The sequence below is a fragment of the Moschus berezovskii genome, chromosome 3, assembly GCF_049115385.1.
Source record: "Moschus berezovskii isolate FMDL1 chromosome 3, NW_MosBer_1.0, whole genome shotgun sequence".
Taxonomy (NCBI): domain Eukaryota; kingdom Metazoa; phylum Chordata; class Mammalia; order Artiodactyla; family Moschidae; genus Moschus; species Moschus berezovskii.
This window is the reverse complement of record NC_142462.1, coordinates 14,298-40,804: the sequence shown is the minus strand read 5'-3', so window position 1 is coordinate 40,804 and position 26,507 is coordinate 14,298. Positions and strand designations below refer to the sequence as shown.

The window sequence follows — 26,507 nt, the reverse complement described above, 5'->3', positions numbered from 1 at the left end:
CACATGTGAATTTATTTTTGATGTGTTAGTGGGGGTGGGGATCTCCATACCAGCTACTACAGCATCTTGATTCTGCTTCAGATGCTGAGCTTTTTAGTGACAGTTTGTCTTTCCTATTCTTACACACTCACCCTGCAGGCTGGTATAGAAATTGGAAACTAAGCAGGCAAAGAAAACTAATTTTTTAATACATACTGATCCTTGTCTCCTGTACAATGCCATGAACCTCCATCCATAGTCCATCAGGCACTCTATCAGATCATTTTTAAGTGACGTGCAAGAGGCCCCCAGTTGTGCTTGTGCTGAAGCCTAGTCTGTGTCTTCACAAAAGTGCTTTCGAAAGTGTGTATGTGTGTATAAATGTATGATATCTATTTATGTATCTTGCCAGAGTGACATGTGGAAGGCTAACATAACTGGTGGACAGGGTCAGTGAGAGGAAATGACACCGTCTTTTTGGTGGCTGTTAAAGCAAAGTATTGAACCATTGCTTCTCTTCTTTTCACAGCAATTTATAATACCTCCTCAGACCATTTTGCTTTCTTTGCATTTCTTTTTCTCGGGGATAGTATTTTGTGGATATTCTGCCCTGGTAAGTGGTCAGAGATGTGTCTTATCAACCTGTCCCCCTACAAAGCTCCATCAGCTTCAACAAAGGCTGTTTCTCAGCATCTTCACTTGTGCCCCTGGGGAGCATCTGTAAGAATCCAAAGCTCGGTCCTCCAGCAGCGGCCCGCCTCCCTCTCCAGGCACTTGCTACATTATGTGATAGTTCTGTTTTCATATTGGCCAGCTTTTCCTGGAAAGGGTCAGACGGTAAATCCTTTTGTCTTTGCAGGCAAAGGAAAAATGTCCTGAAGCTCCAGACCACCCTTTGCCTCAGTGAAGAAAAATCAATTTACATTCTACATCTCAGCAGACCACACAAAGTAAGACATTATTTAAAAAAAAAAAATCAATAGAACTCATTGTGGACAAGTTCTTTATATTTAGCCAAGGTGTCTGTACTGTATCAAAGCAACAGAAAACAAGATTAAACATATCAAACTTAAGGAGTCCTCAGTCCATCATGAGAAATCTTTAAAGACGAACTCTGATCATCAAGAATTGACAGGAAGCTATGAATTATGTACATCTAGTCATCACTGAATATATGTGATTGTAGATTTAAACCACTGTGTCCTGGGCCCTGCTCTGGGGGCAGCCTAGGAACACCCTCAAACTTCTGCAGGGAGGCTGCTAGTACTCCCAGAGTAGGACAGCCATCCTGTGCCACCAGGGGGTCGAAAGGACCCAGTGGGCCCTCCTCCAGCTCCTACCTCTACCCTACCAATTAGTACATTAACAAAAAAAGGTAGGAAAAATATAGTATATAAAGGGTATACATTTGATTGGGTTGAAATAATACAATAAGATAATAATACTATAAGGTAGGTAAAGACAGAAGAAAAAGTAGGGAGAAGAGAAAAGCAAAGGAGAAAAGGAAAGATACACCCATTTGAATGCACTGAGACAATTAACTGATATGCTGAGGTTTGTGGGAGTTAACAGGCCAACCCAGGATTCAGAGAAGTTTTGATTTGCTGTGTTCCTTCTCCCTCATTTGGAGGGACACCACCAGATGGTCGACACCACTGTAAATAATCATCAGAGCTGGTGCAGGATTTACCATCTCTGTATTTCACATGAGAAAATATAGGCATTTCCTCAGGACACCTTCTGCTTGAAACTGGGCAAACATTTGAATTGTCTTTTCTTCCTTATATCACTTCACATTGTCCACCTTCCATCTCCACTCCCGCAAATGTATCGTCCATCCTGCCACAAATTCCGCCAAAGACACAGCCTCTATAAACCTTCTCAGGTCTCACAAGATGCCCTCCTTTCTCTAAGCAGAACAACCACGTCCCACATCCCTCCATCTGGGAACATCCTGGCTCTTCAAGGGGGCTTTTGTGTATTCTCTGGGAATGTCTCTCCATGGAAAGTGAGTGCTCCAGTTTAAATCATTTTCCCAGCACCAAGTCCAACTCCATCAAGTACCTAACCAAAGTGAACAGTTTTCATTTTTCTGCAGTATATTTGTAAATATTCCCAAATTTAATCATTATAGCTACCATCAACAGATTATTCATCCATTTTACAGATGAGAAAACAGTTACTAACATAAGAAAAATCAATCATTCTCACATAGTTAAACACACAGCACTCAGCCTGGAACCTGGGACGTCCAAGCTTCGTCTAGGGCTCTGTTCACTCTAACAAACTGCCTCCTGTCAACTCCTCCTTTCTGGGCTTTAATGCTGGCTGGATGTTGCCTCCTGCCCCAGTGGCCATGGTCCATCAGGGAGGAAGCAGACCATTGGGATACAGTGACCTCCACCCTGTGCGTTTCTCCTCTGTCCTCTTAGACAATCCTGCTCCTACATAGCCCCACATAGGACATGAAACAGGAAAGCTGATAAACATTCCTAATGGAGGTGTTCATCTTACCTACTGGGGACCTAGGAGAGGATCAGTGCTATCAGGGCCTGTGGCCCCCTCACCTGGACTGAACTTGCAGGCAAGGTGCTCTGCCAGTCGGTATCCCTCAGATAGGCTCTCTCGGAAGTCCTGCCCCTGGTGGTTGTGACTCAGGTCATTGTGGGTGAGGAGATTCTTGAGGTGCTCTTTTTTGCCTAGGCCTCTCTAGAGCTAGCCACAGATTCCTCACCAGCACCCAAACCCTGGTCTGTGGCTCTGGAGAGTCCAAACCACAGAAATCTCCCAAGAGACGAGGAAATGCAGGCCACATGGGCTCATGGGGTCCCTCTGCAAAAATCTCAATCCGGCTGCTCAAGACATGCCAGGTTGATATTTGGGAAGATGTAAAAACTGTTTACCCCCCCCCAAAAATCCAACTCCTTTGTGCAGGTTATTGTTACACGGAATAATTTACACTATAACATCCTAAACCAGGTGATCAATTCTCATTCTAAAGTCACAGATAAGCCTTAACAAGAGAAAGCAGGCTGTGAGTACTAATTACAGGAAATGAACAAAACTGGGGCAGATCCCACAAAGGCCCAGGTAGGAGAAGATGCTTAGGCCAATGGCTAAGTAACCTCCTATATTAGTCAGCTCAGGCAAGCCATACAAAATCACCATAGATTGGGAGGCTTAACCATCAGTCTGTTTTCACACATTCTGGAGGCTGATTGTCCAAGATAAAGATAGTTAAACATAGTTTTCTTTACCCATGTCTAACTAGAATAAAATAATTATAGAGGACTTGTGAAAAAAATGAAGTGCTGTATAATTGGTGCTTATAATTATGACAGATCTATGAAATTAGTTTTAGAAACATAGAACAAGAGATATTCAAGAAAGATCCATAATGTTTACTGAGAACTTGCTAGATGTTATGCACTGCACTGGGCATTTAAATTAGCACTCATACTTACAGCTCTGCAGAGCAGGTTAATGTTGGCCCTACTTTATAGAAGGAAAAGCTGAAACACTGTTTTAAAAGGTGAAGGAGGGGAATTGTTATGTGACTATAAAATACGAAAGCTACGATTTAAGCTCAGGTCTTCTGTGACTCAGCATGCTTCCTCAGAAGTCCTTTCCTGGAGCAGATAATGTTTCCCATCCGTATGCTCTATTTCTAGTGACAGTTTTCATCATTTTCTTAGATGAGGCCTCTCAGCCTTACAGAATCCCTTCCCCTTCTGCCTCCCTATACAACTAGTTGTTTGTCCAACTTAGATGCAGAGAGAGGAAGCTTTCGGACCACAGTATAGGGTTACAGGCTAAAACGAAAAACCTTTATGTCACCATCGCCTCTACTTTGGAAGATCAGGGTCATGGGTTCCTAAACTGAGTTTCGTTGGCCAGTCCATATAGCGCTCCTCAGTTTTTGTTCCACCTCTTTCCCATAGTTAGATCTATAATGTAAAACCTGTGTTTATATCTGTGAGGAAATTCTCTTATTGGATTTCTTTTCATTACCATATCTCTCCTTACAAACAGAATCATGTTATATGACTCAAGTTTTGAGGATGTGAAATTGTGTGGCATTTTAAAAATACAAGTTTAAAAAAAATCCCCTCGTTTCCCTCCTTTGCTAAAATTTCGGTTCTACCCTAGCCATTATGTTGTTCCTGTTTCTCTCACATATACTCAATTAAGACTAATGTTACTGGACTTCCCTGAGATCCCACATGCCATGCAGTACAGCCAAAAAGAAATCAAAAAAACAAACCAATTTGGTATGTTTTGTATTGCTCACAAAAAGTAGAGGACATCATTAAAACCACATTACAACTTCCTATGAAACAGCCTTTGATATCACACGGTGTGGTTTATGGATCTGATCCAGTAGCTCACTGTTCATGTTCTAGTTTTTATTTGCACTACTGGTTGATAATAATATGATATGGAAAAGCACCTGCTTCAGTGTCAGAATGTAACCATGACACCCACTGTTTCCTCTGCCCACTGACTTCAGGATTTCTTTCTCCGCAGATGGAACTCTCTGCGCTCCAGTCCATGGTGGCTGTGCGGGAGCAAGAGCTGCAGGGTCAGGCTGCCGACATGGAGTCCCTGATCAGGACCACACAGATTAAGGAAGACCTCATAAAGGTCGTTCAAAGCTTCTGAAACACTCTTGGAAATGATTACAGCTCAGAATACCTTCACCTCCAAACAGCACCTGGATTCACGGAGTCCCTCTGCCCATGCCTGTCTTCCAGATGCTCTGCTCGTTTGAGCCTCTTAGTGTCGCCATAATCTCTCTGATATCAGAGGTGCTCAGATTTCATGAAGAAGCTATTGTTACTATCATGGCTTGTTAATATCCCATGTAATGCATAGTAGATGATTTCAAGAGCATTTGTTCCTCTGCTGAATAGCATTTTTTGTTCATTGCTATTTTTATTACTAGTTTTTTGACTTTTAGGACCTGCAGATGCAGCTGGTTGATCCTGAAGACATCCCAGCTATGGAATGCCTGACCCAGGAAGTCTTACTTCTTTGGGAAAAAGTTGCTTCGGTAGAATCACAAGGACAGGAAACGTCTGGAAACCGAAGACAACAAGTAAGCTACTGAAATACAGGCCTTATTTTTACTGCAAAATAAACAGTCAACAAGATGTCAGTTACTTATGATGGTGGCTGTTACTGGAATTTCATCGAGAATCTGTGCTCCCAAGTTCCCCACCGTGGCCAGTAGCAGCCACAGGTGCTGTTTTCTAGCCTGTGTGGTTCCGTTGTAACTGCTGCCCCAGATCTGACCTTTCTTGAATGCCAAACTTGTTATTAATCAGAAGACCGGTTTACCTGTACTCCTCCGTGTCTCTGTTACCATGTCTCTAGAAACTAACTACTCATCTCACTCGAAACTGGCTTTAACTCTACCAGTTCCCTTAAACAGATTTCCAGTCATGCATTATCATAGGTCATCTTCTTTAGAGCGCTTTACTATATAGCTCGCAGTGACACCTGTCTGTGACTGATGGATGTCTTCCCCAACTCGATAGTAAGTTTATCCTCAGAACCTGGCACAGAGAAGGGCCCAGTCAATATTTCCTCAGTGAATGAAGAGCACTTGTGAGTCCTGCTGTCTGCGTCCCTCTTGCTCTATCCTTGCTTTGTCTCCCACTCCTCCCTCTTAGCTTGTCTCCTGTGTTTCTGGCTTTGTTTATTTCTCTCTTCTTCCTGCCATACTTGAATTCTGCCTTATAGAGTTTTAAAGATAAAAAACTTTATGACAAACATGACATTGACTTGAAAGCTGTAGCGTACTATATAGAAAGGTTAAGTCAGTAATGAGATAGTGAGCTGTTTGAGTCACAGTCCATGCTGATACGTTCTTTTGATCTCTTTCTCAGAATTAACGTGTCTTCATGTTTCTGTTTGAGTGTTGCTTCACTTCTTTTTCCCCTCAGTTGCTGCTGATGCTCGAAGGACTGGTAGATGAGCGGAGTCGGCTCAAGGAGGCCTTACAGGCAGAGAGACAGCTCTGTAGCAGCCTGGTGAAGTTCCATGCCCATCCAGAGAGGTGAGAGGGTGACCGCACTGTCTTTCCTTTTCTTCCTCATTACGTGAAGATGCCTACAGCTTACAAAGTGGGAAGAAAAAGAAAGTGGACCATTACTGGGGTCCAATTTGTCATTTGTTTTATGGAGTCCTCTGAGCCTCAGTGTCTAAATTAAGTCAGGAATACTGCCTGTTTCATGTAGTTATTGCAAAGATCAAATGAGAATACATGTCAGGTGTCTCAATTAGTACCTTGCAAGTAGTAAGAACTTGTATATTTCTTTCATTTGTCTGCTCCTTGTCCTATTAAAGGCAGCTTCATTATGTTATAATAATAAGAGTAAGACTATAAAGGCCCTTATATTCACTGACTGTCACTGAAGAAAATATATTTGTTGTTATGGCTACTATTACTGCAGGATTATACTTTGGCCACCTCATGCGACGAGTTGACTCCCTGGAAAAGACTCTGATGCTGGGAAAGGTTGGGGGCGCGAGGAGAAGGGGACGACCGAGAATGAGATGGCTGGATGGCATCACCGACTCAATGGACATGAGTTTGGGTGAACTCCGGGAGTTGGTGATGGACAGGGAGGCCTGGCGTGCTGTGATTCATGGGGCTGCGGAGAGTCGGACACGACTGAGCGACTGAATTGAACTGAACTGAACTGCAGGATTACCAATAGCCATCATGATGAATATGTTTTCCTGTACCTCTTAATTTTTGGTCATATATATTATTATCTTTCTGGTACATTTTCTGTTCCCTTGATTTTTTTTCTTGTTTTGCCTTCCCTCCTAGCCCCTTTCTTTCTTTCCTAATTTTTATTTTTGTTGCTATTCAGCTTTCTCTAATTTTTTGCTGAGTTAAATTTGTTTTCTTTCTCTTTCAAGAAAATGAAGGCAGAGGATGGGAATGATAGGACCACTTGTGTTACTTGTTAAAGAATCTCTGGCTCTTTGCTGGATTCCTTCTCAGAGTACTGTAAAGTTTGGTTAACAAATGACAAAACATATACCTTCAGTAGCAACCAACCCTACTTGGCTCACTATCAATTCAATTTACAGTTAGTTTTTCCTGGGTTTTGGTTTTTCAGAAACTAACGCGTTTAGTTAGAAAATAAAATGTCTCCTAGTAACCTTAGAGTGGTGTTAGCTAAATATTAGGAACTATAATTTTATGTCAGATTGGCCCAGTATCTCGGATAAAGGGACAAACTTTACAGAAAGCAGACCTTGCTAGTCTACCAGCAGTGAACACAGGGGCCACAACAAAGACCACATTCATTGACTGTGTTCTAGAGACACGAGAAAATGTGTCTCCTAGAGTCTCATGGCTCAGAGTGGCACCGTTGGCTCTTTGGAAGCGTCTGTGGACTCATTATGGGCTTCCTTGGTAGCTCAGTGGCAAAGAATCTGCCTACAATGCAGGGGACACAGGTTCGATCCCTGGGTCCGGAAGATCCCCTGGAGGAGGAAATGGCAACCCACTCCAGTATCCTTCCCTGGAAAACCCCACGGACAGACGAGCCTGGGGGGCTAGAGTCTATGCGGTCGCAAAAGAGTCGGACACGACTTAGCAGCCAAACAACAACAACGGTGGACTCATTACATTGATGGCTAATTCATTTTCCTTCCACGTGTGGCATGTTGAATCAGCTCTGAGAGAGGCCGACCTCTGCAGGTGGAACTAGAAGGGGCCCAGGTGATACGCAATCGGCTAGAAGAAGTTCTTGGAAGAAGCCTGGAGCGCTTAAGCAGGCTGGAGACCCTGGCCGCCATTGGAGGTGGGGAACTGGAAAGTGTGCGAGCTCATCACGAGCATGGCTTCTGAGCACTGGCGGGTCAGACTGCAGCCCAGGATGGAGACCCTTGTGTGCGCTAACCAGAGAGCCCTGTCTGAACTAAACGGTGACTTACTAATGATAGAAGTGGTACAAGTAGCATCGCCTGCAAAGTGAAACTCACTTTCAGTTCAGTTCAGTTCAGTCGCTCAGTCGTGTCCGACTCTTTGCGACCCCATGAATCACAGCACGCCAGGCCTCCCTGTCCATCACCAACTCCCGGAGTTCACTCAAACTCATGTCCACAGAGTCGGTGATGCCATCCAGCCATCTCATTCTCTGTCGTCCCCTTCTCCTCCCGCCCCCAATCTTTCCCAGCATCAGAGTCTTTTCCAGGGAGTCAACTCGTCGCATGAGGTGGCCAGAGTATTGGAGTTTCAGCTTTAGCATCACTCTTTCCAATGAACACCCAGGATTGATCTCCTCTAGAATGGACTGGTTGGATCTCCTTGCAGTCCAAGGGACTCTCAAGAGTCTTCTCCAGCACCACAGTTCAAAAGCATCAATTCTTCGGCAATCAGCTTTCTTCACAGTCCAACTCTCACATCCATATATGACCCTTTTAGTCTACCTCTATTTCACGGTTCGTAACTCTCTAAGTTGAATGGTGGAGGTTACAAGGTATATTTGCACACTATAAATCATGCCACTTTAGTTTCCTCACCCCCCCTTCCTTCTTTTCCCTCATCCCTTCTATGGGCCAATAAAGTTTATTCCTCCCCCACTTTCACAATCCATTTCATATATTCCATATCATGTCATAAATGCATGTGTGTGTATTTTTTTTTTGCCATTCGATCAACTTCTGCTCTTTGAGTGAGAACGATTTTTTAATCAAAGGTTCAAGATGAGAGAGAGAGAAAATGAGAGTCTGTAAGAATGACTGCAGAAATGGCATAATCCTTAGAAGGTAGTCAAAGCTAAGACTTGCAGTGGTAGACTGAAAGTATTGGGAAGGCCAAGTTAAAGAGCAGAGGCAAAGACTGTTTAGAGCAAAGACTGTTACCATTTAGAGTAAACCTTTACCTCTAATATTGTTTCAGAGTTGATTATTGAATGACAGGGAAAAGAGATTAGATGCAGATTAAAGTACATTAATTTTTTTTTGTTTAAACCAAGCATATACTATTTAGTCAGAACATAACTTTAAGAAAGCTCCCAGGTCTTTCGGGGTCAGAATTCTCCACATAAAAGGATAATTTCAAATGTAGTGTCCCCTTTCAAGTTCAGTATTTCACCAAATAACTCATTATGGTCAGAATAGCCTACTTCTTGTATGTTTTTCATTTGGTAGTGGCACTAGTTGGAGTGCTATAGTTTTCACTTTTTAGTGCTTTTGCATTTCTCCATATTAAAACAACTCATAGGCTTCTGGCTTTGATGTGTTTGAATAGTTTAGAAAGAAATGTCACACATCTTTCTAGGTTTTGGTCATTGTCTCAATGTTTTGTTATCACAACATGATGGAGGTAAGAAAGGGGGCCCTTCAGATTATACTTCTGGGATCTTAAATATCAATGTAATTGATATCTTAAATATCAATAAAAAATAACAGTAACCAAGGTTACTCTGGAACTTTGCAAGCTCATGAGATTTGTTATTTCTGCTGGGTATAATTTTCCTAGCTTAGAAGCTGAGGTTTCAGATTTTAAACATGGAATTTGGAAGTAGGGATTGGGGCTCCTTAGCACCATAAATGTAACTGAGTACCTTTTCTAAGCTAGGCGGAGCACAATGGTTTGTCTTTTTTCCCTCCCGTTTGTTTACATGACATTTTACTTCTTTCACATTCATCAGCTGACATGGCTTGTTTACATTCTAAATTCTGGCCAAGTTTCTGTAACCTCAGCAACACCTGTAACAGAGCATCAGTCACTCTAACATGGACAGGGAAGAAAATATGAGAAACACCCTGGAATTCTCTAATGAAGTAATTTGCAAAAGGTTGGTAGCCATAAGCTTCCTCTTAAGTGGAAATGCTTTCCAGTTTTAATGGGCTTGCTTTGAGGGGAAAAGGCATCATTTCATAAAGGAGATAGGAAGTATAAGCCAAATCTTCCATTTTTTCTTAGTCTTCCAATTTTTAGTGACCCTTTCCTACACAAAGCTTTTTGTAACATTCTAGAAGTAAAGAAACAGATAATCAAGCTGTAGAAATATCAACCCCCACAAAGACTAGCCTGTCATATGATTACAAGGCATTTAGGAAATGTTTTTTCTTATTTTTACTAATAGACTAGTGGTGCTAAGTTTCCTGGTAAGATTCAACCATGGGTGATATTTGGCTTCTAATGGCTCATAGTGATTACAGTAGTTTAGGTAAGCTACCACATCTGTTTCTGTCATCCTACAAGAGTAGGACTTTCCCTTGTCATCTTGAACAGTGGCGAAATGTTAGAAATGTTAAGGTAGTGGAATGAATAATGAGAAACCCAACTTCCTACCAAAAAATTAACAAAATATGTAGATTAGGGGGAGAAAGTAAGTGAACTCTAGTCCTGATTTGGATCCTGAAAAGATGGAGTAGCTTGTGCTGTAGTTACTTACCTTTGATATTGGGCCTTAGGAAACATACTTACCTGGCAGGGGAGATACCGTGATCACGAAGGGGGTTCTCTCAAGGCGAGGCTCATCTGTTGCGCTGCGGGTGTGTTGACCTCTGCGATGTCCCCAAGTGCGGGAAACTCCACTGCATAATTTGTGGTAGTCGGGAGCTGCGTGCGTGCTTTCCCCTGGTAACTATAATCTCAATGATAGAACTACCACAGTGTGGAGGTTCTCTGACGGCTCAGGCTATATGATTTCCTGGAGAAAGAAATAGCAGCCCACTGCGGTACTCGTTACGCTACAGCACTGCTGTATATTCTACCACCAAAAAGGAAGTATGAAGGACAGAAACACTATTAAAGTACCCCCTAGTATACAGTTTAGACTGTGGGAATGCTACCGAAAAACCAACTCAGTTTCTCCAACAAGTAAATGATTTAAAGGGAAAAAGAAGGACAGCAATAGACCAAGAGAGATGGAGAGCGAGGGAGAGAGAAAGCAAGGAAGGAAGGAAGAAATTGAAGGCAAGCATGCATGTAAGAGATTTAAAGGTAGTATCTTAGTGATTACAGTTCGTGGATTCTATTTGCATCCAAAAGAGAATACTAACTTAGAAACGATAATGGCGGAGGGGAGGGGGCTTCCCTGGTTAGGAATTTGCCTAGCAATGCAGAGGACACAGGTTTGATCCCTGGTCCAGGAAGGTCCCACGTGCTGAGGGGCAACTAAGCCCACAAGCCGCAACCACTGAGTGCATGGGCAGCAACTACTGACGCCGAGAAACCAGCAAACCACAGGAGAGGAGCTCCCGGTCTCCACAACTGGAGAAGCCCCGTGCGAAGCTGCGAAGGCCCAGGGCAGCCATCAATCAATCAATCAATTAAAAAAAACAAACCCTATGTGATCAAATAAGCTGAAAAAAATGCTGCATTTTTAAAAATGGAAAATTTGAATAGTCTTTTATGATATTAAAGATTTTGAATTAATTTATGATTATAATGCTGTGATGATAGTACTTTCAAAAAGAGTTCTCATTGAGGGGAAACATGCTGACATAATTAGAAATGAAACATGATGTCTGAGATTTCATTTAAAAAAAATAGGAAAAGGTAAGTGCATGGATTGTAGTAAGACAAGTTCAACCATAAGCTGGTAATTGTAGACCATGCCTGACAAGATGGGAGTGTTCTGTTATGTCTACTTTTGTGTACTATTGAAATCTCGGATTTGAAAAAAAATGATAGGAGAACACAGGTCCACCTAGAATAAGAGCAGCTGAACCTCTCATACAATTCTGAGGGCTAGGAGAACAGAGAGAGTCAAGGACACCATTCAAAACCCAAACAACCAGGGACCCGAGAACACTGTGGACGTGACTTGGTTTGTATTCAGCTAGGTCTGGGAGCCACACAGCAGCAGAGGGATCAACAAAGGCCCTGCATATAGAGGAGCGCACAGCAGGGAGGGAGTACTCCAGACAGAACTCAGGTAGAATAACTCACGGAAAGAGCGTGTGGATAAACTCAGAGGATGTCTGAGACATGGTTGGCTCTAGCTCTGGTGACTGGGGAATTGACAGGAAGGGGATCAGTGCAGAGCACCGAGGGGGACAATCTTGAGGAGGCATTTACTGGGATCAGCTGAGACCGAGCTGAAGGGAGCATCCTTTGGACACTTGTGGTGATGAAAAAGAATGGTGCAACTGGCAGAAATTAAAGGTCCTACTGGAAGAAAGAGAATCCCCAACTCAAGAGACACACCATACCTTTCTCCCAAGTCTTAGCTCGGCTAGAGTAATTGCACAAGACAGACCTAGAATAAAGAAATCAACTAAGCCACTCAAAGCACGAATCCCTTCTGACCTGGAACAACTGACTCTCATTCAGGTAAACCTAGTCATGTGAAAATGAAAACTATATAGCAGACATTTCTTCCAAGGTGACAGAAGAAAAAAGTGTAAATTGAGAGTCAACAATTTCAACAAATGAAAAGACTGCCTCAAAATTAATCAAAAAACATTGGGGAATGTAAAATGGCATCCATATTTTGAATTGTTCTGAACAAAGCATTTGTAGATACATACACATGGAAAAAACTTCAATATTTTACATAAGAAATACACAACACGAGACAGAAGTAGACAGGAAAGAAGAAATGAGAAATTGGAATTGACAGAGATAAAAAAAAAAATTGAGGGTAAAGAAAATTCTCTGGAAAAGAAAATGCTAAATGACAAGGTACATAGAGAACATATTTATCCAAACTTATAAGGGACGCTGCATTAAAAATGAAAGCATCAAACAGAATAGAAATGAACAAAAGATAGTGAGAAAAGATCAGAAAGTCATAGAGACCTAGGGGAAGTAGACGTGGAATGGTCAGCTCTAAGACCTATTCAAGTCGAGCCGAAAGCCTTATTTTAAAAAAGAAAAAATGTCCTGAAGCTCCAGACCACCCTTTGCCTCAGTGAAGAAAAATCAATTTACATTCTACATCTCAGCAGAACACACAAAGTAAGACATTATTAAAAAAAAAAAAAAATCAATAGAACTCATTGTGGACAAGTTCTTTATATTTAGCCAAGGTGTCTGTACTGTATCAAAGCAACAGAAAACAAGATTAAATATATCAAACTTAAGGAGTCCTCAGTCCATCATGAGAGATCTTTAAAGACGAACTCTGCTCAAGAATTGACAGGAAACTATGAGTTATATACATCTGGTCATCACTGAATATATGGGATTGTAGATTTAAACCACTGTGTCGTAGGCCCTGCTCTGGGGGCGGCCTAGGAACACCCTCAAACTTCTGCAGGGAGGCTGCTAGTACTCCCAGAGTGGGACAGCCATCCTGTGCCACCAGGGGGTCGAAAGGACCCAGTGGGCCCCTCCTCCAGCTCTTACCTCTACCCTCCAACTAGCACATTAACAAAAAAAGGTAGGAAAAATATAGTATATAAAGGGTATACATTTGATTGGATTGAAATAATACTATAAGGTAGGTAAAGACAGAAGAAAAAGCAGAATAATGTCCTTCAGCATCACAGTAGTAAAAAGTTGAAGTTGATAGATAACATTTGAAACATACACTTCAAATATTAGAAATGTGACAAAATACTAAAGGACTAAACGTGTCAAAAATTCTAGTGCACTAACTAGCTATCCAGGCCTTCCAAAATACCAAGCAAAAGATACACAGACACAAATACGCATACACAAAGAAAATAAAATAACAGAGAAAGAAACCCAGAAGATACAACCTACTGCAAATGGGAAACATAGATGAAAAGATGTGAGAGGAGTTTAAGATACAAACTGAACAGGAGAAACAAAGGGGCTTCCCTGGTAGCTCCGCTGGTAAAGAATCTGCCCGCGATTCAGGAGATACCGGATCGATTCCTGGTTTTGTAGGATTCCCCGGAGAAGGGATCGGATACCCACTCCAGTATTCTTGGGCTTCCCTGGTGGAATCCCCCTGCAATGGTGACACCTGGGTTGGAAAGATCCCCTGAAGTAGAGAATGGCAACCCACGCCAGTATTCTTGCCTGGAGAATCCCCATGGACACAGGAGCCTGCTGGGCTGCAGTCCATGGGGTTGCAAAGAGTCGGACACAACTGGCAACTAAGCACAGCACGGCACATGAGAAACAAGAGTATTTAGGTTATAAAAAATCATGTTAATAATGGATTGTGGATGGGGGAGGGGTGGGAAGGAGGTTCAAGAAGGAGGGGACATAGTTACACTTATGGTTTGATTCCCATTGTGGTGTGGCAGAAACCAGCACTACACTGGAAAACAGTTATCCTCCAATTAAAAATAAATGCAAGAAAATCATGGATTATAACACTGAATTTTAAAAAAGCACGAGTCCGCAGTGAAACACAAAAATATTTTTAATCATATGTTAGGGGTATGGATTGTCTTTTCCACAGCACAAAGCTGGCAATACCACAGATGTGATAATTGACACACATCAGGGATCAATAAAGGGTGGTAAAATTTTTACAGAAAGAGCACCATAGAATACAGTATTGATACACCCTCAAAATACCACTAATCAGATTGCTCATTACACACACAAAAGCCTGTCTTTTCAAGAACAGATCTTATAAGCCTCTGCATAACAGTGTTCAAAGCTGAAATAATAATAGTGGGGACAGGTGAAGTGGACACTCTTAGCCTCCAAACAGGCTGCACTCGGAAGCACACAGCATGCACTAGATGGTGTTCTTGGCAAAAAGGGTTCACCGGAATTTAATCATGAGGCAGTGATCAGACAGCTGCAAAATGGAGACCTTTCAGTAGACAACTGACCTGTCCTCTGCAAAGAAGTCAATGTCACGACCGTCAAAGACAACTACAAGAAGGTGAGGAGATGTTTGAGGTTCTGAAGGACTAAAGAGATAAAGCAACACGATCTTTTTAGTCCTTTGGGACCTAAAACTTCTCTTCTCCTTTTGTTGTCTTTTTGGTGCAAACATCGACCGTTTGAAGAAAGACAGGCCAGCTGTCTAGTTCAAAGGTCTCAATTCGGCAGTTATCTGATATCTACCTCAGTATTAAACACAGGATAAACACTTTCAGCAAGAACAATGCGCAGTAAATGCTGTCTGCTTTGAGCACAGTCCATCTGGTGGCAAAGAATGACCGGGTTGATATGTTGTCTTCTTCCAATTGTTCCCATGCTGGTGTGTGGAGGACGACTATTTAGAGGAGCAGCATTAAGGTCTTTCCAAACTGTGTGTCCATCAAAGCATTGATCACCTTACTGAGGATTACATTCGGAGGCTGATGACCGGGATTACTCGCATCAATTCTGTCCCTTGGAGTGTGGACAGTGGTTGTTGGTTGGGATGTTCATTCTCAGGAAAGGATCCCTCCAGTGTTGCTGAGGTTGAAATCGAGTTGCTGTTGTAGATTCTTTTTCATCAAATGGAAAAGGTAATTTTATAGTGTGGTTTCTCAAATCAACAATATCTTGTCTTAGTTCCTAAAGTAATTGATATCTGTGAAAGACAGAGAGAGAGAGAAGAAACGTGAGTCTTCGTTAGGCCCTGCTGAGCCTGAAGGGATGGCCACATGGTGACTGGGGCCAGGGGCAGACAGAGCTCCTGTTGACAGGACGAGCTGAAGGGAGAGCCACAGGCTGGCTGGAGAGGGAAGTGAGATCCATGATTGAGAAGGAATACCTCCTTAAACTTTCATCTAGCCTGTGGTGCAGCATCTAAGGAACCCTGTCCTCACCCCACCTGTGCTTGGTGATATCTCAGCTCAGAGCTGCTTCAGAGTCTTAACTGGATCCCCGCCACTCAATCCTCAACAGTCATTGGACTCTTGAATCCCCTCCATCTGTATGCTTTCCCACACGTTCAGGGATGGACGTGCTGAGCATCCCTCATACACACTTAGAAACAGACAGCTATGGGAGCAGAGGATCCTCAACTGAGAAAGACACCCTCTTCTACCTCTTCATCCCTGCCTTCTCAGGAGAAGCAGGGTCCTGGAAAGTCCTGGATGTGAGCACCAATAGGGACCTCAGAATGTATCCAAGTCTACTTCCATAATTTACAGAGGAGCTATGGTTTCAAGGGTCCAAGGACTATCCAAAACCACATGACTTGTTACTGACAGCTCAGGCCATAGGCCCTTCCTATATATTTGCGGGAAGGGAGAGGAGGAGAGGAAAGCTCCAATCTGGAGGAGTCAACAGTTAACAGAGGCTGTTTGGTCATCCTCCTGGACAGGAGTAAGGCGTTCCAGGGAAATCCTGCTCCAAAGAGACAGGGATGAATGCAAAGAGGGGAAACTCAAAATAAAATTCACAAAAAGAGAGCAGGGAGTGTAACTTTGTGTCAAGCCATTTGCATCCCATGGACACCAAAATGTTAGGAAGGTGGTTTCATGCTGGATCTACCTTAAAGCATTTCTAGGAATATCCTTGACATCTACACAAATAAAACTCTGAAGTGAAGGAGGATTCAGTTTAGTCATACTAAATTCTCATCACCTTTTTCTCAAACTTTTCAAAGAAAGATTCTCTACTAGTAATTTATGCTACTGTATAGAAAAAAATCCAGAAGAACAAATACTTCTGCTTTCTTGACTAGGCCAAAACTTTGACTGTGTGGATCACAACAAACTATGGAAAATTCCTAAAGAGATGGAAATAACAGACCACCTTACCTGCCTCATGAAAAACCTGTATGCAAATCAAGAAGCAGCCTTAGAACCGGACATGGAACACGGACTGGTTCCAAATTGAGAAAGGAGTATGTCAAGGCTTTATATCGTCACCTTGACTCTTGAACTTTTATCCACAGTACATGATGCGAAATGCTGGGCTGGATGAAGCACAGCTGGAATCAAGATTGCCAGGAGAAATATCAATAACCTGAGATATGCAGATGACACCACCCTTACAGCAGAAAGCAAAGAGGAACTAATGAGCCTCTTGATGAAAGTGAAGGAAGACGGAAAAGGGTGGTTTAAAACTAGGCATTCAAAAGAACGAAGATCATGGCCTCCGGTCCCATCACTTCATGGCAAAGAGATGGGGAAACAGTGGCTGACTTTATTTTTCTGGGCTCCAGAATCACTGCAGATGGTGACAGCAGCCATGAAATTAAAAGACGCTTACTCCTTGGAAGAAAAGTTATGATAAACTGAGACAGCATATTAAAAAGCAGAGACGTGACTTGCCAACAAAGGTCCATCTAGTCAAAGTTATGGTTTTTCCAGTAGTCATGTATGGATGTGAGAGTTGGACCATAAAGAAAGCCGAGTGCCAAAGAATTGATGCTTTTGGACTGTGGGATTGGAGAAGACTCTTGAGTCCCTTGGGATGCAAGGAGATCCAACCAGTCCATCCGAAAGGAAATCAGTCTTGAATTTTCATTGGAAGGACTGATGCTGAAGCTGAAACTCCAATACTTTGGCCACCTGATGCGAAGAACTGACTACTTAGAAAAGATTCTGATGCTGGGAAAGATTGAAGGCAGGAGGAGAAGGGGACAAAAGAGGATGAGGTGGTTGGATGGCATCACCGACTCGATGGACATGAATGAGAGCAAGCTCTGGGAGTTGGTGATGAACAGAGAAGCCCGGCGTGCTGCAGTCCATGGGGTCACAAAGATTTGGACCCAACCGAGCAACCTAACTGAACTGATAGAAGGGTATGTAAAAGGAAAAATATGGCAGGATAAGGCCTAACATTCATTATGGGGTTTTGGCATAAAGGCTATATTCGATGAAAAAAAAATTGTTGCATCTGCTGTTCTGAGCCAGAGAGTAGGCTGTGAACATATTTAGTGAATAGCTAACTGCAAGTTGCATGTTAACAGTAGAAAAGGAAATACTGAATTTTATTCTTGTGGCAAGGGGAGGCTCGATTTTATACGTTGGGGTCTATGTAATTTTGTTTGTTTGTTTTATTGTATCTTGGACTATGAAAATTGTGAGACACTGAATCCAGAGGGATTATGTATCTAACTTAGCTATCTATGTCTCTCTTTTTTTCTCTTTCCTCTTCTCCAGGCTGTACAAAATATTTCCGTTGAGAGAAGAATGTAAATTCCCTTACTTGTTGATATTCAGCTTTTTTAGGAAGCAGCCACTCATAGGCCACGCCATATTGGTTACTTATATCCTATCAGATCCACAGTCCTTCTAATCCTTGATGCATATTAGCAGAGCTTTGAAAGATACTGATATCCAAACCTCATCCCCAGAACTTTAAAATCAGAATTTCCTTGGATTGGGATAAGGCAAGCATGTCACCTCAACACTCAACCTGTGTTCATTTTACAGTAGCACGATTAAGAACTACTCACCAGGCCTGCACTATTTCACATCTCTCTTTTTATTTTCTCCTTCTAGTCCAATATGGACTTCTCTCCATTGGCCCTAAAGATCTTTTGGTCTTTCTCTGTTACTCTCCTATGAATAATTGGCCTTCTCAATTGGATTGTCTGAAGCAATGATTATCTTGTATTCTTGTGTATCTCTCTGGGTCTTCATAAATGTGGCCCAAAGTTAATCCAGTCCAATGCTGTCCTACATGCCCTGGCCTCAGATTTCAACTCAGTTCATTTTTCTGGGCTTTTACTAATATGGGGAAGGAATAATGTGAGTAAAACTGGAGAGGTCTGAATGCCTGTCCATCTCATGCTCTCTGTATTTTGAAATCCTGGCTTCTGTATCTCCTTTTCCCCAATGTCCCTAATTTAGGGAGCCATTTACTGTCCTCCACCTAATGCCAGCTCCAGGGAGTTCCTGGAAGCCCCCTGCACATTAGCAAAGTTCTGCCTATCAGAGGCTGAAGGGAATCATGACTCAGGCCAGTCCAGACTCCCACCTATGACCCGGGTTCTTATTTTATTTTAGTAATCAAGGCTTTTTCCTTCAGTCTGGGATTTCTTATTCGGGTGGATAAGCTGAGGGGTAAGGGCTGTCCTAGGTTCATTTCTCCAGAAGCCAACTCACGTGCCAGTGATTCCTTAAGACGTGATCCTGAAAGAAAGAGGCAGTGGACTTGGAGGCAGGGGCAGGGAAAGTAAGGGGAAGAAGCCAAGAATGTGTGTGATTTAAGGCCAATGTTTTCAGTGGGTTAAATGCTGCTATTCTGATGAGGAGGACCATGGATCTGGGCTTCCTGTGGCTAATAGGAAAGGTCAGAGGGCATATGAGGACGGTAGCAGTGGGAAAACAAAGTGGTCAGAGTCTAAACAGGAGACTGAGACGGAGGGCACTGCAGGGTGGCCGCCCCCATGGAAAAGAGAGGAAAGAGCACGCAGAGGCAGTGTCAGCTGCTGAGTGAGCACATGAGGAAGAGAAACGTTAGTGGGGGATTCAGCCACAGCAGACAAAGAGCACAAGGAAGGAGCGCACGGGGTTACCTCCGGACCCTAAGCCTGAAGGCCAGGGAATCTGCACGCTAGTCGCCACTTGCCAAACAGCAGTTTTCTTCTGATAATCTTCTGTTTCAAACTCTTAAGCCGGGCTCCAAAATCACTTCAGATGCTGATTGCAGCCAGGAAATTAAAAGACGCTTACTCCTTGGAAGGAAAGTTATGACCAACCTAGATAGCACATTAAAAAGCAGAGACATTACTTTGCCAACAAAGGTCCGTCTAGTCAAGGCTATGGTTTTTCCCGTGGTCATGTATGGATGTGAGAGTTGGACTGTGAAGAAAGCTGATCGCCGAAGAATGGATGCTTTTGAACTGCGGTGCTGGAGAAGACTCTTGAGAGTCCCCTGGACTGCAAGGAGATCCAACCAGTCCACTCTAAAGGAGATCAGTCCTGGGTGTTCATTGGAAGGACTGATGCTAAAGCTGAAACTCCGATACTTTGGCCACCTCCTGCGTCGAGTTGACTCACTGGAAAAGAGGCTGATGCTAGGAAGGATTGTGGGTGGGAGGAGACGGGGACGACAGAGAATGAGATGGCTGGATGGCATCACCGACTCTGTGGACATGAGTTTGAGTGAACTCCGGGAGTTGGTGATGGATAGGGAGGCCTGGCGTGCTGCGATTCATGGGGTCGCAAAGAGTCAGACACGACTGAGCGACTGAAATGAACTGAACTGAACTGAAGTCTTTAATCTTGTTACAGACTGGACGCTCATGTGTGCTTGCTCTGGAGCCCTCACCTTCCAGCTTGGGAGGGTTCTTCACTCTGATGGAAGCATCCAGCTCTGAAGATAAAACCACAGCCAACAGGATCCATTGTTATTCATGATTTACAAAGACTCACTCCTTCACCCAAGAAGGACATCAGGTACAGAAAGTGTCCAGGAACAAGAAAGGCCATCTGAAAGCCCATGGGTAGGTGAAGACAATGGAGATATTTTTCTATTTTCTTTTTGGCTGATCTTCCTTATACTTCCCAGTATTGTTAAGTGTGCCACAGAGCAAACATGTTTCCAAATGCCATAAGTGAGCTAGAAAAATAAAATGGATGACAAAAAATTCCTAGGTAGAAAAGACAAAGGCAAGAAACTCCTACAGGATGCAGTTTGTACTGTTGGGAGGAAAGAGATGAGGCAAAGTCAAAGCTGAAGGAAAACCTCAACAAAGAAACGGGGAAGTCTAAGTTGGAAAATACATATTCATATGTATGTAAACACTACATATGATATTTATACATAATTCAAATAAGGCATAGACGATATGATACAAATTGGAAGAAACCTCACGAGTGTTTGGAAAATACATATTCATATGTATGTAAACACTACATATGATATTTATACATAATTCAAATAAGGCATAGACGATATGATACAAATTGGAAGAAACCTCACGAGTGTTTGTGATGGAATAAACGGAAGAAGGATTCGAGCCAGTGAACGGATCACTCATATTGGCTTCCTGATGAGTTGAATTTGGACAAGAAAATAGAAAAATAGGAGAGAAGCTCTTTGAGTGACAGGAACTCGGAAACATGGATGGGGGTGGGGGGAGGCCCAGTGCTATGCAGCATAAACACACAGTCTCGCAACACGCGCAAAAACAGCTTAAAATACTAACCTACTGATACAGTGACAGAGAACAGCTTTGCTTAAACAGCTACAAAAGATTCGACCTGATTTTTCACAAGCAAAACCAGGGGAAAGCGCGAACGCAGTCCCCCACTACCACAAATTATGCAGTCGAGTTTCCCACATTTGGGGAAATCGCAGGGGTCAGCACATCCGGAGTGCAATGGATAAGCCTCGCCCTGGGAAAACCACCTTCGTGATCATGGTATCTCCCCTGCCAGGTAAGTATGTCTTGCCCCACTTCCGCCCCGCCTCAACTTCATACGCCCCGCACTGTACACACACGCTCACTTTACTCCCCGCACCCCCGAGCCTTCTGGGACCCTCCACACGGCGGATCCACGCACGTTCAAGCAAAAAGTCCTGCATTCTCTCCCACGCCACGGGAGACCGTATCGTGTTTCAGCACCAGACGACGGACCAGCAGCCCCCGCGCCCACATATCTCCATACGACACGCCCCGCCCGTGACGTCACCGGGAGTCCGCGCGCGCTTCCCTCCAGCCCACGCCCCGCCCTAGTCCCCGCCTCCCTCCTGCCACGCCGTCCGGCCCGGCCAAGCGGCCGGCGGGCGCCCTCTGGGGAAAGTGACGTCCGCCTCCCGCTCCCGTTCTCCCGCCCACCCTCTGCGGCTGCCTGCCTAACGTTTGTCCTGCCCGGCACCGGTCTGGCGGTCGGCTGAAGCCTGTGCACCTACCTTTTATTCAACTAACGGCGTTCAGTGGGGAGAACGGAACATCTAGCAGTCCGGGGGAAACCGCTTCCTTTCAAATCCCGTTGTCTTTGTGGTGTAGTGTTGTGTGTGTAAAACACATTAGGCGTCACGGCTGGCCGTGAACTCAGTTCCATTCGTGAAATTGTGACATTCATCAAAAATGTCACTCATTTTGTTTCCAGCTTCAGGTGTGGTTTTGACTTTGACCAGATTTTAACACCTGTCTGTATCCTCTGTCTTATTGAGACAGGCTGGGACCTGGGACCCTTTGCTGCGGTGTTTGCACCTGGACACAGTGAGGCAGGAATTCCATGCGCCCCACGCTGAGCAGCTGGAATCTGTCTCCTATGGACAGATATTCCAGACTAAGGACAGGGGCTTCCCTAGTGGTCCACTGGCTAAGATTCCACACTTCCCAATGCCTGGGGCCGGAGTTGGATCCCTGGTCAAGGAACTAGATCCCATCTGGGACAACTAAGTGTTTTCATGCTGCAACTAAATATATCCCATGTACCTAATAATTTTTTTTACGCTTCTTTAAGATAAGGATATTAGGAGGAGCAAGGAAGAGCTGAGTCCCGCTTGGATAGAAAATAAGGAGACCACATATTTCGTATTTTTGAGGTCACGGAGATCGTTGCAGACTATCCATGCTTACAAAGTTTTTCCTGGGTCAAAAAGGAGGTAGACGGAGCCACCCCTTAATAGGTGGTGTCAACCTCCCCCTAGGCCTCTGCGCTGGAGAGGCAATGACACCCCACTCCAGTACTCTTGCCTGGAAAATCCCATGGATGGAGGGGCCTGGTAGGCTGCGGTCCATGGGGCCGCGAAGAGTCGGACACGACTGGGCGACTTCACTTTCCCTTTTCACTTTCGTGCATTGGAGAAGGAAATGGCGACCCACTCCAGTGTTCTTGCCCGGAGAACCCCAGGGACGGGGGAGCCTGGTGGACTGCCGTCTATGGGGTCGCACAGAGTCGGACTCGACTGAAGTGACTTAGCAGCAGCAGCAGGCCTCTGTGCTACGATCCTTCTCGGCAAAAAGATGCACATGCATGTCAGGAAGAGCCCAAGGACAGATCCCGTGTGGAAAAAGAAATGAGATACTCATCCAAAGGTAAACAAAGACCCGGAAGAAATGTCCTATATGAGTGATTTGAGTCACCTCTCTGATGCACTCCTTCTCTTTAACGAGGACACACACACCCTTTCTCTCTGAGTGTATCTCCGCCCTGCTTCTGTCTTAAATAAACTGTGTGTGTATCTGTGAGCTCTCCAACTTGTGCTGTGGCTCTAATAATAAACTTTGTACCTGTCTTTACAGCTTTTGTCGCTTTAAGAAATTCCGTTTTCAGTGAAGGCACTAGTCAGGCCAACTTTGCTTCTAGCCCTAGCTCTTGACGGACCGGTGGCTAGGACTCCGGTTTTCACACAGGAAACCAATTCTTGGACAGGCAACAAAGATCTTGCTTCAGGCCACCAGTCACTGCTGTGTCCTTGAGATCCAAACGTCTTCTCCAGCAACAAAATACAAAGAAACAATAGGGGACAAAAAAATAACTGCATGTATGCCCGTTGGTGGAAATTGTGGACGACAAGATACAAAAAGACCGAAATCCCAGCTGTCATCTCTGAAGAGCTGGTGCCAAAAACAGGGTGCCCGGAGCAAAAGCAGGGTACTGCGCATTCCCCCTGCACACACACAACACCAGGAAACACACAGGCAAACCGCCTGAGCCAGTCCTATAGCCTGACCCCTCCACCCGTCCCTAGCCTCACCCCGTGGAAGGAACCAGCACACCACCCCTCCCCCCAGGGCAAACAGGGGAACGTGTTACTTGTTTTGCTGCAGCAGGGATCCCAATAAAGCCTTACCTGAGTTTCTAGTCTGTCCTCTTATCAGTTTCTATCGATTGAAACCCAAATAAGACGGTAGGTATTGCAAGGGGGCATCAGAGGGCAGACACACTGAAATCATAATCACAGGAAACTAGTCGATCTGATCACATGGACCACAGCCGAATGTGGTCCACTGGAGAAGGGAATGGCAAACCACTTCAGTATACTTGCCTTGAGAACCCCATGAACAGTATCAAAGGGCAAAATGATAGGATACTGAATGAGGAATTCCCCAGGTCGGTTCCGTTCGTTCCGTTCCATCGCTCAGTCGTGTCCGACTCTTTGCGACCCCGTGGACCGTAGCCTACTAGCTTCTCCGTCCATGGGATTCTCCAGGCAAGAATACTGGAGTGGGTTACCATTTCCTTCTCCAGGGGATCTTCCCGACCCAGGGATCAAACCCGGGTCTCCCACATTGGAGGCAGACGCTTTAACCTCTGAGCCACCAGGGTGCCCTTATACTGCAAAGAGATCCAACCAGTCCATTCTAAAGGAGATCAATCCTGGGTGTTCATTGGAAGGACTGATGCTAAAGCCGAAACTTCAATACTTTGGCCACCTCAGGCGACGAGTTGACTCACTGGAAAAGACTCTGATGCTGGGAAAGGTTGGGGGCGGGAGGAGAAGGGGATGACAGAGAATGAGATGGCTGGATGGCATCACCGACTCTGTGGACATGAGTTTGAGTGAACTCCGGGAGTTGGCGATGGACAGGGAGGCCTGGCGCTGTGATTCATGGGGTCGCGGAGAGTCGGACACGACTGAGCGACTGAACTGAACTGAACCGAAGGTGGTGGTTTAGTCACTAAGTTGTGTCGGACTCTTGTGACCCCATGGACTGGAGCCTGCCAGGCTCCTCCGTCCATGGGATTCTCCAGGCAAGACTCCTCGAGTGGCTTGCCATTTCCTTCTCCGGGGGATCTTCCCCACCCAGGAATCGAACCCGGGTCTCCTAAGAACCCTTGATAAATACATAAGCTGAAAGCCATCAAACAGCTAGTCTGGACTGGTCCATCTGGTGTAGATGATTAATCAGGTAAATATTTTTGGCTATGTGTGGCTGCTCCAAAACTTCTTGAAAGTTTGGTAGTGAAATACATGGGGCACATTTCCGTGTGTCGTACCTGCCAGAGTCCTCCCTTTGACACCTCTGAGATAGCTAAACCTAATTGAACTACATTCCTCATCAGGATTTCTCAGGTTCATATACCACCCTTTTCCTTGCCTCATAATTATTTTTTTTCTTCCATAATTATGTAATTTATTTATGTTATTCTTGACTGCTGGGTCTCGCTGCTGCGCCTAGGCGTTTCTCTACTTGTGGCAAGCAGGGGCTACTCTGTAGTTGCAATGCCCTGGCTTTTCTTTGCGGTAACTTCTCTTGCTGCAGAACATAGGCTCTAGGCTAGCGGGCTCAGTAAGGTGTGGCACGCAACACATGGAACATTCCCTCCTTGCAAGAGATGAAACCTGTGTCCCTGCATTGGTCGGCAGATTCTTAAATATAATTATTATAATTAATTATTCTTAAAATAACACTTCATTTTCTCTTTGACACAGTATTCACAGTTGAAGGTCAACTTAAGATAATGATTGTGAGCAACATATAAATAAGTAATCTGAGAGTGAAGGAAAGCCAAAAGTCTGAGGACAGCAAAAATAGCCCAACAAATATTTCGAGTTTACTTTGCCTCCTAGCCCAGGCCAAAAGAAAAGAATAAGTATCAACATCACATTAGCCATACCCAAGTGGTTTTAAACGTTTGACAAAAGGAGGAATAAATAACACGTGTCAAGTTCAAAGAGTATGCACTTCCAAAACGATTACCGATGTACACCAACCTGAATAACCAGTGAAGCTTTACCAAAGATCTAAGGTACGATAAACCACCAGACCGTGAAAGGCTTCCTCGTGACTTCCGTGACAGAGCTCAGAGCGATCACATACACACACACCCCTCCGAAGAACTGGGTTTGCTTTTTTGGGAAGGAGGGGTATGGGCCTGACTTCTTTCACTCAGCGGAACGTCTATGAGATTTAACCATAGTTTTCGGGTAGTTCTTTGTCTCCGTGTGTGTTCCTTGAAAGGATGTATCTCAGTATACTCATCTACTGTGGAACATCTGAGCTGTTTCCAGTTGAGGATATTCTGAAATGGTACCATACGAACATTCTTTTATGACTTTTCAAGGACATACACATTTCCCTAGGGTAGCCCATTCCAATAAAATAATGACCTTTAAAATAAAAGGATTTTCTCCCCAACAATGTGGGTCGATTCAGAAATAGCGGGGGAATCACAAAGCAGGACAAGTAAACCATGGCCAAAGCATAGGCAGATTGCACCCAAAGAGAAGAAGGAACATTCTTTGAGAGAGAGAAGCCGAGAGGACTTGTTTTGAACCATAGGACACCCGAGAAAAGGGAAAGATCAGGGTGGTGGCAGTTGCTCATTGGCCGAGTTGCTGATACAAGGTACGTCTTTTTCTGTCCGGGCCTATCGCTGATAGTTCTTTCCTATTGATGATTCTTCTGTTTAGGTCTAGGATTGACGATTCTTCCTGTATTTGAACTTGAGTGGTAATCCATGAGAGCTCCCCCTTCTGGTCTCCTGACTCAATTTTAGTGAGGTTTCCCTTTATTAGCATTACACCAGTCACCTGGAATTTAGTTTTCCATTATAATCTGTTTAAAAAGTTTGTGAGATTTACTGCATTAAAAAAGAATCTCATCATCACCACATGTGACACTAGAAACACTCCAAGTGTTCAGTCGTTACCCGTGGCTTGTGCCTGTCACACTGGACAGCAGAGGTCAAATACATAGCAGAGATGAAAGTACGATTTCTGGGCCACAGCACACGACAGTGTATGCAGGACCCTTAGCTGATGCTGCCAAATCGCTCTCCAACTTTGTTGACCTTACTAACACTCCTTTTAGAAA

General features: G+C 44.1%; 1 long non-coding RNA gene and 2 other non-coding genes across 3 annotated transcripts; 1 reads left to right on the top strand and 2 right to left on the bottom strand.

The window, feature by feature from the left end:
* The first annotated feature begins 10,433 nt into the window (after positions 1 to 10,433).
* Positions 10,434 to 10,597, top strand: LOC129537463 (U1 spliceosomal RNA). The gene has a single exon (XR_008682029.2). It is a non-coding gene; the product is annotated as a U1 spliceosomal RNA (small nuclear RNA).
* A 3,880-nt stretch (positions 10,598 to 14,477) lies between these two features.
* LOC148778265 (uncharacterized) lies at positions 14,478 to 21,171 on the bottom strand. Its single transcript, XR_016036589.1, has 3 exons — positions 20,709 to 21,171; positions 19,305 to 20,600; positions 14,478 to 15,416 (listed from the first exon to the last, which is right to left on the bottom strand). It is a non-coding gene; the product is annotated as an uncharacterized LOC148778265 (long non-coding RNA).
* LOC129537461 (U1 spliceosomal RNA) lies at positions 21,016 to 21,179 on the bottom strand. Its single transcript, XR_008682027.1, has one exon. It is a non-coding gene; the product is annotated as a U1 spliceosomal RNA (small nuclear RNA).
* Positions 21,180 to 26,507: the final 5,328 nt, after the last annotated feature.